Below are 13,007 nucleotides of genomic sequence, written 5' to 3' on the forward strand. Positions count from 1 at the left end.
GTCATCATTCTTTTAAGAGCCAACATATTTAACATTCTTGAACAACAACTTCAAAAGACATATGCACTGTTCAAGCATTCATTCAGAAAACAAAAAGTATTGTCACCATATCAAAATAATTAGACTAAGTTCAAGGATAAATTCGAAACTCATGTACTTCTTGTTCTTTTTAATTAAAACATTTTTTTATTTAAGAGAGGTGATGGATTCATAGGACATTCATAACTTTAAGACAAAGTTACTAAATACTAATGATCATGTAATGAGACACAAACATGGATAAGCACTTAACATAAAGAAAACGAAAAACAAAGAATTTAAGAACAAGGAATGAATCCACCTTAGTGATGGTGGCGTTTCCTTCTTGAGGAACCAATGATGTCCTTGAGCTCTTCTATGTCTCTTCCTTGTCTTTGTTGCTCCTCCCTCATTGCTTTTTGATCTTCTCTAATTTCATGAAGGATGATGGAGTGCTCTTGATGTTCCACCCTTAATTGTCCCATGTTGGAAAAGCCCTGGATGTTTATTTTCCAACGCAATTGGAAGCGCGCCATTTTAAGTTCTGTAGCTCCAGAAAATCCACTTTGAGTGCAGGGAGGTCAGAATCCAACAGTATCAGCAGTCCTTCTTCAACCTCTGAATCTGATTTTTGCTCAAATCCCTCAATTTCAGCCAGAAATTACCTGAAATCACAGAAAAACACACAAACTCATAGTAAAGTCCAGAAATGTGAATTTAACATAAAAACTAATGAAAACATCCCTAAAAGTAACTAGATCCTACTAAAAACATACTAAAAATAATGCCAAAAAGCGTATAAATTATCCACTCATCACACAGCCATTCGGCTCATTACATAATCCATAACAGCCATAATTCATTAACAAATACAGCCCTTCGACTCATGGCCTATACAGAACTTCCACTATCATCCTCAACAACTCATACAATTATCATTAATCATGTTTCATCATTAATTCTCCCTTTACTTCATCCACAAGTTACCACCTTTCCTAGCTTCTTCTCATTACTAGGCATACTATAAAAATTTAGGACTAAAAGGATGAAAATGGAGGCTTAAAGGTTTGAAATTTGGTTTTAAAAATACAAAACTCATATTTGCTTAAAACAGGGTCACGCGTACGCGTGGGTGCGTGTTTGGACCAAGTCGCATATGCATTGCCCTTCCCGCGCACGCATTCGCACCAAACCGAAATGACTGGTCGTTTTTGAGGGAATTCGCATACGCAAAAACCCCAGGTCACGCATACGCGTTGGCCACGCGTACGTGTGAGTGTGCATTTTGTCCCATTTCGCGTACGTAGATTTCTTTTCACGTACGCAATCGCGCCAAACAGAAGTGCATGTCTGCGTAAGGGAATGTATGCGTACGCATACAGTGTAGCAGCTCCAAAAAGCTGCTAAGTCCAGAATATTCAGGTTGCACACCAAACTTTGATCGAGCATAACTTCCTCATTTTAAAATATTTTCCCTCCGTTCTTCGAATGGCATTAACATCTCAGACCAAATTTTATTTCTAAATAAGTTAATCGGAGGTCCGGAGATCAAGTTATGCTTCACCAAAGTTGGCCAAAATCACAATTTTCACCAAAAACAAACAAATCTCAATTTTCAAAACATACTCTTTTCAAACACTTTTTAATTCAACCAAAACTTTACCAATTCAGCCTCAACCACATTCTAACTTCCTTATTCATTCCACAACACATCAATTCTCTATTTCATCAATCTTAACTAAATAATCCAAGTTCATAATTCACAACATATATTATCAATTACTTGTGACAATTTCCATATCAACTTAAACAAAATCTCACTTCATCAATAATCATGCATACCAACACCATGTAACTTACAATTTTACATGCCTTATCAATAATTAGCATCAACCACAACCATCCAAGACCATTAAGCACATCATCAACACAATTCACATCATTCAATCATCTACATCAACAATTCAATCCCTATCCTAGGGTCACTAGCCTATGTTTTCACAATACATTACATTTCAGATACATGAAACCGAAACTATACCTTGGGCCGATTCCCCGCTCAATCCAGAACACTCTCAATTCATTTATCCTTAAGCTTCCAAGGCCTCAACACCACACCAATAGATTTTTCCAGCATATAGCTCCACTTCCAAGCTTCCCAAAACCTCAATCTAGCTCCAATATACATACTTATACTACCTAACCCACAATATCACATTCAAACATAACAACTTAATACCCATAAACAATAAATCAAGAATTTCACAAGGGTTGAGAATTCTTACCGTATCCATGGACCAAAGAGGCAAGATTAAGCCTTCCCTTCAAGCTAATTGGATCCTATAACATCAAAGAGCTCAAAATCTCAACATTTTTACCCAATAATTTCGAAATCAAGGGCTGGGAAAATTGGAGGGAAAACATGGCTTACCTCTTGAACAATGTTATGGGCTTTGTAGAGCTCAACGCTGTGATCGTGTGGATGCAAACAGTGCAGCGATCGAAACTCCAGATCAAAAGTTATGGTGGATTGAACAAAGAGCAAGGGTTTAAACTTTGAGATAGTTCTTCCCCCTTTTCCTTGCTATGTTTCAGCATGTTTGGCTTAAGGGAAGGGGAAGAAGAGCCGTGCTCTTTTTGTTTTAATGGGTTGGCTTGGGCCAAGGGCCCAATACGGGCCTGGTTGGTCCAGTTTGACCTGTTCGGTCCAATATTGGGCCAAATTCTTTAAAATTAGTGTCGAAATTTTTATTTTAATTTTATCTATCATATTAAGCCATAAAAAATCATATTTCTAATTTTTTAGAATAAATTTTAATTTATGAGTTAATTATTCATTAATTAACCGCGTTTTACACAACCCAACGTTACTCGGGACGAACCCCAAATATGGTCTCTTTACCGTGTCAGTTAGGCACAATTATCATCATGGGCAAACCCATGTCAATTAGGATATCTTGGCATCATTGTAAGAGACAGGCTATCAATTAGGCAAACATTCCCGCATTAGCAATCTCAGGCTATCAATTAGGCGGACACTTCTACATTTGTAATTTGGCACAAGGCCCATTCAATATACAATTCTCAACTTTCGTTTCATTCATTGTTTCTCATTTTCTTCTCTTTTCTTTATGCATTCACATCACCATTTACTTATACGTACCTCTGCATCACCATTAAATTACACAACCCTCCGCATCACCATTTAACATCAACTCCTTTAATATAAAACCTATCATTTTCTTTTCCTTTAATTAAGGACATGTATGCTGCCAAATCTGGACATACTCCTTTGGATTGAAATTAAAGTTTTTTTGTATTTGGATTTTAATTAGATTTGGTGGCAAACTTAATGAAAATCTGCTGCTGCCCTAAAAAGATTTTGAAAAATACAGCAGGCAGCTTAGTTTTTGAAAAATTTGTGTTAAATCCAATTCTAATCCAATACATCCAGATTTTGGTGAGAATACACCTAACATCCCGAAGTTTTAGGACAAACAACTTTCAGATCCATAGAACCTCGTTTGGTTAATTAATTGCCAGTTGGAAGTGCTGCCTTATTTCTTTAAATTGGTTCTGAATTTCCTGTGAACATCCCAACTTCCAAGAGACATAACTAACTTTACAAAATATAAATGCATATGAAATTTGTACTCACTTAAAATAGACTGATAGGTATTTAAAATCCTTTTAGAATTAATGCAAAATTTTAAATAAATCAAAAGTTATAGCAGCTGGACGTTGGTACTGCAGAACCAGAAAACCAGAAAATTCTGCAGCAACCAATAAACTTCAAAAATTTATATCTTCCAAGCCACTTGGCCAAATTCTCTAAACTTTTTATGGAGTAATATTAACTCCTTGAAGTTTGATAGAAAAATAGTTTGGTTCGAAAATCATGTCTAGATTGCTCCCAGTTTTTATTTTAAGTTGCTACCAATTATGCAGAAAATTATGCATTAAGTAATTTACCAACTCTTCATACCAAAGTTTATATTCAAGCCTAAAATTCCCTTAGAACCATAATTATATTTCCCTTTTAACTAACCAAAATTGATAAAGTGATTAAGACAGTCCCAGGAGTTCAAACTCATCAATTTACCTTTTTACAATTGCTCACCTACTTAGTTGTACATATATTTTTCTGTAGTATCTTAAACAGAGTTTTTCATAGAGACTCATCATAAAGCATACCCATCAGAAACCAGCAATCATCATTGTTCAAACATACATTAATTTATCAAACATACAACAATTCATTAATACATAATATCAAGCTCAGTAACAAAAGAAGCATTCTATCTATCCTATCCCTTACGTTTCTTCGAGAATTCACCAACCAAGGTCTTTTCCTTGCTACCTTAAATCAGAAAACCTTAACAAATGTAATTAAGGAATTTTTATCAGTCCACAGGGTCAATTGGCCAAGCTACACATAGAGCAAGAGAAGGAGTCTTACTCTTGTGATGAGATGAATTTGATTGGGTTGGTTCTCATTCAAAAATATTGAAGTTTAACAAGGGTAGAGCCTCTGAATTACAAAGAATAACAAGGCACAAAGTTACTGATTCTTACCTAATGAGAAAAATTTCAAGAGAATCAGAAAGAAAAAAGGGTAGGGTTTCTTCTTTGGCTTTGGGTTGCAACTCCTTTGATGGTCTTCTTCTTTCTCCTTGATGGTGATGTACGTTGTTGACGTCTTCCTCCTTCCCTTCCTTGATCAAACGCCACTTTTGCTTCTTTTTTTCTCTTCGTGTGGTTTTACAAAGGAATTAAAAGGTGTGACTCTGTTATATATATCTATAGATTGTGGCGAAGGATGAGCTGGTACAGCAAGGCTTCGTGGCTTTCTTCCCTTGCAACACCACATTATAGAAATAATTTCACGAAGCGGTGACCATGGTTTCCTCTGGAACACGTTCAGTTGTGAGAGAAGAAGAGAAAATGGGTTTAATCGGAGTTCCCTTGGATTTAGTTTAATTAAGGGAAGCTTGGTTCGGTTGAACCGGAAGAAGGAAAAAAATGTGACTTGAAAGGGAGGAAGGAAAAACCGGGTTAATAGTTGGTAATGCATTTAGGGTAATTTCTCTACAAATTCATTACTTATGAATTAGTCATAGGTACTTAATTTTAAAAGAAGTAAATTAAATATAGCGGTAATTATCTAATTTATAAACCTATGCGCGTTAGCGAACTTTGTAAATAATGAGGAATCACAGGCCTCGTGGGGTAGGGTGGTTACAGTCCTGCCGTCATTGTCGTGCCCTAAAGCTCGCCATAGAGCTGCTTCACGTTGCCATCCCATCCATGGAGCCACGAGCTTGCACCGCCGTCGAGAGACACTAAGAGGGAGAAAGAGTTTGCACTGCCATGCACTGTCACCGCTGGCGGAGGGTCGCCGTTGTCGTGCTGGACTTTGTTGCCGTCACTATTAGTGGAGGTTCGCAGAGAGATGGATGATGTGCGGGAAGGAGCCATCGCGGAGCTTTGATTGCTGCTGCTGTTCGTAAATCCTGATGTCATCGTCGTTGTCTGAGATGCTGTGGTTCAAGCCGATGCTATTGGACATTGTTTATGCTGTTATTGCAATAGGGTTGAGTTTCGGTTCTTGCATGTTGTGTTTGGAGTTGCTGTTGTTGTTGTGGAAGTGTTATGGAGCTGTAGTTATAGTTGTCGCTGTTGCGGGCTAGGAGAAAAAATGTTTTGATACATTTTATGGTTTACGAGTTTTGACTATTCGAGGTAGGATTTTTTTTAAAACTTGTTTTATATTATCGAATTGTTATAAACCGATATTGATGCAAGAAATATATTTTTGGTGGTTGTGTGAGTCTTATCGATTAACTGAACTGCTTTGGATGAATGTAATAGTTTGCCAGATTGATTTATTGACAGTTTGAGAAGGCTGGATATTCTGATTTGTTAGTTGAGTTTGTTAAATTGGTTCTCTTGATATTGGAAATGATTTAATGTTAAAAATGATTGGATATTGGAAATAATTTGATATTGAGTATGATTTAAGATCAGAAATGATTTGAGATTTGAAAATAATTTTGATATTGGAGTTGGTTTATTTTGATTTATTTTGATATTTGGAAATAATTTGAGAAGGGCTTAGAAAATAGTTTGGTTGAGACCCGAGAAGGGTAGAAAAGTTTGAGTTTTAGATGAGATGCTGCCAAAATTTTTATAAAAATTTGGAAGTTTTATTTTGGTTAATTTGATTGAAGAATAATTTTATTTGATTTTGACATAACTAAATAAAAAATATGATTCGGAGTGTTTTAGCAAACTTTATAGTGATTATTAAAGAATAAATGGTTATATTGTTCAGTTAAGATTTTGATTTGCAAACTGGATGATTTTTTAGTCTTTTGGAGGAGGCTTAAACTTGAAAATATTTTGAAGTTAGCTTGGGGTTTTTGGTTGAGTAAAGATTAGAATTTAACTTGCTTTTCAAGAGGATAAATTTGGAAATAATCTATTTTTGAATGCACTAATTTTTTGGGTAAAAATTAATTTTTGTTTCTTGAATAATGAGTTTTTAAAATAAATTATTTTGAAGTTAATTTGAGACTTTTGATTTAGTGAAAATAAATTTTATGATAGATATTTGATATGATAACTCCCTGGGTAGATGCAAGGGTTGTGGTTCAACCCACTTGCTCTGGGTTAAGGATTGGAACTCCCTAGGTAGATGCAAGGGTTGTGGTTCACCCCCACTTGATCCAGGTTGATGATTAGAACTTCCTGGGTAGATACAAGGGTTATGGTTCGCTCCACTTGCTTCGGGTTTAAGATTAAAACTCCTAGATAGATCCAAGAGTTGTGGTTTGCCTCACTTGCTCTGGGTTGAAGATTGGAACTCTCTGGGTAGATACAAGGGTTGTGGTTGCCCTACTTGCTCCAAGTTAAGATTGGAACTCCCTGAGAAGATGTAAGAATTGTGGTTCGTCCCATTTGTTCCGGATGGAGATTAGAACTCCCTGGGTAGATGCAAGGGTTGTGATTCACCCCACTTGCTCTGGATTGAGATTTAAGACACTTTGTTGACCCTCCATCTCAAGATGTGGCCGGACACTTAGACCTTCCTGGATGATTCCCCTAAGAGAAGTTGATGAATATGAATACCTCTTGAGGATGCACACACCGAGGGCTATCTAGGGTTCTCGCTACCGGACATGTCGGATTTTGGCTTATAGCCGATGGATGAGCTCATTGGCCATAGGACAGGCATGCATTATTTGTATCTATGTGACATTGTTTGGGTGTGCATATTGTACTTAGTTTATTTTTGTGAATATTTCTATGTAAATGCTGATTACCATACTTGTTGTAATTGCTCTTGATTGTGTTTGAACTTCATTACTTGTGCTTTTGACTGGTTAATTCAGACTATGGTGGTTGAGTGTTGCTTGATTATTTTTAGGCCGGAGGTCATGATTGTCGATCTAGGAGCCGTGATTTGGATACATTATATATCTTAGTAAGTTTGATTGGAATGATGTTCTGGTAAGTAGTGGAATATTAAGGTATATTATGTTTAGTTTGGAGTTTTTACAAATAAAATATGAATTTGGATTTTTGATAATTAACCGTTGGTTTTCAAAAAGATTCATAAGATGAGTGATGATCACTGTGGTTGAAAATAGTTTTATTTTAAGTATCTTCTTTTTAGGACAAACAAGGAGGCTTATGAAGTTTTTGCTAAGTTATTAGCTATGCGGTTTCTGTTTGTATATATATTAGGAAGAAGTAAAAATATTTAAAATACAAATTTAAACACTAATTTTAAAATTTTTGACCCAAAATTGGGCCAACGGTTTAAATCGGTTTAACTGGGCCCAAGTAGGCCCAAGCCAACATAACTAACCCCAAGTTAAGCAAGCTTTTAGCCTCTCTTTCCCCCTTCTTATTGTGTTCCACAGAGAAGATAAGTGAAGGGAGAACAAAACCCTTACACACTATTCACTCCAAATTTCATTTGCTCATAACTTTCAATCCGGAGCTCTTGCTGCATCGTTTGCAGCCACGTATTTACCTCATTGAGTTCTTTAATTCTATTTGAACAAAGTGGTAAGGATCTTTGAATTTTGTATCTATTTCTCCATTCCTTTCATTTTTGCGAATTTAATTTGGGTATTGAGAGATTTTCATGATTTTGGTAATTTTGGTGCAATCTAGCAGTGGATAATTGTTAGGTTTCACCCTAATCTTCCGTATGTAAGGTGAAGAACTACTATACTCTTGTGAATTATTGAATTAGTGGAACCCTAGTGTGATTTTGGTCAATTATGTGAAATATTGAATTCTTGTGGATAGAATTTGAACGAACATTTTTAGTGCTTGAATTAGAGCTTTGGTTGCTGGGACTAACTGAATTAGTGAAATTGGAAACTTAGAGGCTTGTGTGAAAAAGAGGTTTTCGGTGGTGTTTGAGCATGGAGGGAAATCGGTCAAGGTATAGTATCGATTTCTTGTAGCTAATATAAAATGTTGTGTGAACCTTAGGCTAGTTGTCTTAGGATAGGTTTGAATGATGTGAATTACTTGGTATGATTGATTAGATATGATATGTACATGCAATGTAGATTGTTGATGTTTAACGTTGAAATTGGTGGAATTTAAGAGTGGAATTTGTTGAATAGATTGAAAAATTTAGGTGTTGATATATTTATGGAGTAATTGAGAAGCATATGATAATGGTTATGAGTAATTAGTATTGATTGGATTATGGTTTGATTGGTTTTGAATTGAGAATTTTGGAAAACTAGAGAATTTGTAAGTTTTGGTAAAAACTGATTTTTGACCAACTTTGGCGGGCCATAACTTGGTTCCGAACTCCCAAATCTTGTGAAACTTATTTTGAATAAAATTGGGTCCGTGAAGTTTATAACGTTCAAACAAAGGACTGAAATTAATTTTTAACAAAAAAGTTATGCACATTTGAAGTGTAGGGTTAAAAAACTGAATTATATAGAAGTTGCAGAAAATCAAGGTCATGCGTACCCATGATGTGTGTTACAGAAGTGAAAGAGCCTTGTTCAAGTCTTGTGTGCATATCATGCATGTGCACGAAAGAAAGTTCATGCGTATGTATGACCCATGCGTACGCATGACTTGCATTTTTTGAAATAAATCTTTTTTGTGTGCGTTTTACACATACGCACAAAAAGGGATTCATGTGTACGCACGAGGCATGCATACGCACGATTACCCTATTTTTCAAGAAATGCTGTTTTCAACTATTTTTGCCTATCCAGCCTGCTTTTTTACCACTGTAACCCTTGTTTAAGAACCAATAGCTTGTTTTTAGTATAAGAACCATAATTTAATTAAGAATTTAATAAAAATAAAATAATAATAATTAATTTATTAGAATAGGTCAAAAAATTAGTAGTCTTAATTTAAAAATTTGAAGGTAAGATTTGGATTCAGTAGAATTTTTCGAATGGGAAAAAGTATATTTCTATAGAAAATTGTGTAAAAATGCGTACCGGTAATTTAGCTGGAAGTATTGACTTAAGTCTATCCGGTACCGTGTGAGAGTAATAAAAATTGTAGAAAAACTTAGAAAAATATTTAAAATTGAAAACTGGGCACTAATCTTAAAGGTTTTTGCCCAAAGTGGGCCAAACGGACAAAAAATGCTAACGGGTTGGACCGAGTCCAAGTCCAACATATATAAACTACTTTAATGAGCAATTCATCTCATTTTTACCCTAAACTAAAGAAGAAGCCGCTGAGTTGAGAAGAGAGGAGAAGAGGGTTTGGTTACTGTTCATCTCCATATTCATTTGATCATATCTTGAGCTACGGAGCTCCGATTGACGAGCCGTTTGCGGCCACACGAAGCTCCTGATGAGCTCTTCAATTTTGAAAAAAAATTTGGTAAGATTTCGAAATCCATGCTCTAGTCCATGCCCTAATGAAATTCACGATTTTACGTTTGGTTTTTTAATGGATTTTGTAATTTTGGTGGTTTAGGTGAACTCTAGTAGCGGGTAATTATTAGAATTTGCCCCAATCACCATTGGGTAAGGTAAGTGATGCGGGTAGAAATTGGTGAATTAAAAATTATTAGAATATATACGTTGCAAGTATAGTTCTTAACTCGCCAGAAATCCACCGCTCAATTTAGAAAGGTGTCACAGAAAATTGAAATTTAAAATACTGGGAGTATGAATCCCAGGTCGTCTCCCAACGAGTTGCAGGAAAGGGAGCTATTTTATTAATCAGATGTTTTCGAAAAAGTTTGAGTTGAGTAAACAGGAAATTAAATTGATGAAATTGAATAATGTAAATAAAAGCCTTGACTGGGAGTTGATTACATGGAAGCCCTATTCTTGATGGAATACTCTTAAGATTAATTGACAATTGAGAGTTATTTCATTTAGTTATCCTTTACTAAGTAAGAGAAGGTAAAACAAGTTGGAATGTTGTTCTATCCACGAGTCCCAATCCACTCTGGGGAGGATTGGTGTCAGGAATTAGAGAGCAAACCAACAATAACCCAATTACAATCTTTCTCTTGAACCTTCCAACTCAAGGGTTCCTTTCAATCAACTCCCCATCAAGTTAGGGAACTACTCACTCATTGTAAAGGTAAAATTCATAGCATATGAAAAGGAATTAAAGAAAGACATTGTAAATAAAAATTAAAATAGTCAATTAAAAATAAAAGTGATCCTTGTATTAAATAATCCTAAGAATATTCCAATGGTAAAATTAAACAAAGCAGAGAACATGAAAGAGTAAACCAAGTAAAGAAAACGAACTAGAATGACGAAGTCTTGATGAGGTAATAACTCTTCTCAGTGTTCCAATGCAAAGAGCAATCGCAAATTAAATCCTAAGAATTATGAATGTCTAGAGAGAAAACCTAGAGGAGGAGTAAAAACTAGATCTAAAATTAAAACTTGTGTAGAATGAATGTTCTCTTTAGTTTCTGCATGTTCTCTGGCTCTAGTCTGCTGTTCTGGGCCGAAAACTGGGTCAAAATAGGGTCCAAAATCGCCCCCAGCGAATTCTGCAGATTATGCAGATCGCGCATGTCACGCGATCGCGTCATCCATGTGGACGCGTCATTCGCGCTTTTCCTCGCCACACGTTCACGTCGTCCACGCCTCCGCGTCGCTCGTGCTTTTCCAGTCCGCGCGGTCGCGTGAGCCATGCTACCGCGTTACTGCGATTTCTCCTCTTTCGCGCGGTCGCATGAGCCATGCGGCCGCGTTACTTCTCGCTGGTTATCTCCTCAATTTCTTGTGTTCCTTCTATTTTTGCTAGCTTCCTTTCCAATCTCCAACTCATTCATGCCCTATAAAGCCTGAAATGCTTAACACACAGATCACGGCATCGAATGGAATAAATAAACAATTACAAATCAAACTCCACTAATTCTATCATCATACAGTAAGACAGATAAAAGTACAAGAAGATAGCTCATGAAAGCAGGGAACATGGAAATTCAAGCATTGAACCCTCACTGATGATGTATGTACGCTCTAACCTCTCTAGTGTATAGGGTAATCACTCTATCCTTCTCTAATCATGCTCTCTAACTTTTGTTCTTCTCCTAACCAATCAACAACAGTTAATATACCAATGCAAACATCATGAGGTCTTTTCAAGGTTGTAATGGGGCCAAGGTAGGTAGGGATACATGTATGGTCAAGTGAACTTATAAATTGAATCTTTAATTAACCCAAGCTTCAACCCAACCTATATAACTTGCATAGCCTTAGAATTTGATGAGCGGATAATTTATACGCTTTTTGGCATTGTTTTTAGTATGTTTTTAGCATGTTTTAGTTAGTTTTTATTATATTTTTATTAGTTTTTATTTAAAATTCACTTTTCTGTACTTTACTATGAGTTTGTGTATTTTTCTATGATTTTAGGTATTTTCTGGCTGAAATTGAGGGACCTGAGCAAAAATCTGATTCAGAGGCTGAAAAGGACTGCAGATGCTGTTGGATTCTGACCTCCCTGCACTCGAAGTAGATTTGCTGGAGCTACAGAAACCCCGTTGGTGCACTCTCAATTGCGTTGGAAAGTAGACATCCAGGGCTTTCCAGAAATATATAATAGTCCATACTTTGTCCAAGATTTGTTAGCCCAAATCGGCGTTCAAAGTCAGCATCAGAATTCCCAGCGTTAAACGCCGGAACTGGCACCAAAGTGGGAGTTAAACGCCCAAACTGGCACAAAAGCTGGCGTTTAACTCCAGAAAAAGTCTCTACACGAAAATACTTCAATGCTCAGCCCAAGCACACACCAAGTGGGCCCGGAAGTGGATATTTACGTCATATACTCATTTTTGTAAACCCTAAGCTACTAGTTCTCTATAAATAGGACCTTTTGCTATTGTATTTGGAGTCTAATCTTTGAGTAGTTCTATGCTACCTTAGATCACGTTTTGGGGCTGGCCTCATGGCCATGCCTAGACCATGTTCTTATGTATTTTCAACGGTGGAGTTTCTACACACCATAGATTAAGGTGTGGAGCTCTGCTGTACCTCGAGTATCAATGCAATTACTATTGTTCTTCTATTCAATTCAGCTTGTTCTTGTTCTAAGATATCACTTGTTCTTCAACTTGATGAATGTGATGATCCGTGACACTCATCATCATTCTCACCTACGAATGTGTGCCTGACAACCACCTCCGTTCTACCTTCGATTGAGTGTTAATCTCTTGGATTCCTTAATCAGAATCTTCGTGGTATAAGCTAGAATTGATGGCGGCATTCTTGAGAATCCGGAAGGTCTAAACCTTGTCTGTGATATACTGAGTAGGATTCAAGGATTGAATGACTGTGACGAGCTTCAAACTCGTGATTGTGGGGCGTTAGTGACAGACGCAAAAGAATCACTGGATTTTATCCGACATGATCGAGAATCGACAGATGAATAGCCGTGCTGTGACAGAGTGCGTTGAACATTTTCACTGAGAGGACGGGATTGTAGCCACTTACAACGGTGATGCC

Source organism: Arachis ipaensis, chromosome B01, assembly GCF_000816755.2.
Source record: "Arachis ipaensis cultivar K30076 chromosome B01, Araip1.1, whole genome shotgun sequence".
NCBI classification, from domain to species: Eukaryota; Viridiplantae; Streptophyta; class Magnoliopsida; order Fabales; family Fabaceae; genus Arachis; species Arachis ipaensis.